Raw genomic sequence first — 1,383 nt, forward strand, 5'->3', positions numbered from 1 at the left:
TCTCCGGTTGACACACATCCAGTCACCGTCGTACGTTTGCACTTTTTACTGTGCACTTCTTCTCCTGCACAATGCAACTGACTCTGCCGCTGGTCCACTGCCTGGCACAGTCCCACGATTTGTCCCCTACAAATCCTCTGCGCCACTGTCGAACAATTGGCTGCTACTACCAGCATTTCATCAGCACCTGCTTCCACCAGGGTTCGTCTGACTCTCACTCTAGCTTTCAACTTGCCTCGCCTGTCGGGCTCCAACAGCCCCAGACAGCCATCAATCGGGTTGCTCACACGACACTGGAGTAGCTTTTCCGACCTCGGTGGTATTACCGTCGTCCGTAGCGCTTTTACCTCGCTACCGGGCGTGGTCCGTCTTACCACCTTAACAGGGACCGATCTTCCCTGCACCGAAAGCCTCATTAACCGCAAGTCCAGCTGACAAGCCATAGACGTTAAATAGTCCAGTCCCAAAATGCATAGATCCTCCATCTCAACCAAATAAACAGGAAGTACAACTTCCAATCCGGCAACATCAATCCGGACATTAACTGGCCCTCTCAGCTCAGTGCAATGTCCGGTAACTCCACACAACTGCTGCGATGCCTCTGCCAGGTCTAGGTCCTGCAACACATCGGACCTCACAAAAGTTTGTCCCGAGGCCGAATCAATCACCAGAGAACACGTCCGGCCGTTAACTTTTTCGCTCACTCGTAGGCTGTCTATCGCAGTCCTTACATGCCATCTCGAGTGTAGGGCTCCTTTGGAATGTCTGGCTGGTGGTTGCCCCTTAACACCAGCTCTCTGCGATGTCTTTAGCGTGTGCTTGTGTTTGTGTGTGTGTGTGTGTATTCTTATTATGTGCGTTAGTGTTTTTGTGTGTGTGTAGCATTTTTCCAATGGTCACTTCTCTTTGTTAATCGGCCTCTTGAAATTCCGACTAACAGTAAAATGTGTGGACTATTTAACCTTCTATTATATATACATATAAACATACGCGCTTGTACAGGCACACAGACACAGACACACACACACATACACACATACACACATACACATACGCACACAAACAAACAAACACACATTTATATATATATATATATATATACATATATGTTGTTGGCACACCGTCGCTTACGACGTCGAGGTTTCCAGTTGATCCGATCAACGGAACAGCCTGTTCGTGAAATTAACGTGCAAGTGACTGAGCACTCCACAGACACGTGTACCCTTAACGTAGTTCTCGGGGATATTCAGCGTGACACAGAGTGTGACAAGGCTGGCCCTTTGAATTACAGGTACAACTGAAACAAGAAGTAAGAGTGAGAGAAAGTTGTGGTGAAAGAGTACAGTAGGGTTCGCCACCATCCCCTGCTGGAGCCTCGTGGAG

The sequence above is a fragment of the Octopus bimaculoides genome, chromosome 5 (assembly GCF_001194135.2).
Source record: "Octopus bimaculoides isolate UCB-OBI-ISO-001 chromosome 5, ASM119413v2, whole genome shotgun sequence".
NCBI lineage: Eukaryota > Metazoa > Mollusca > Cephalopoda > Octopoda > Octopodidae > Octopus > Octopus bimaculoides.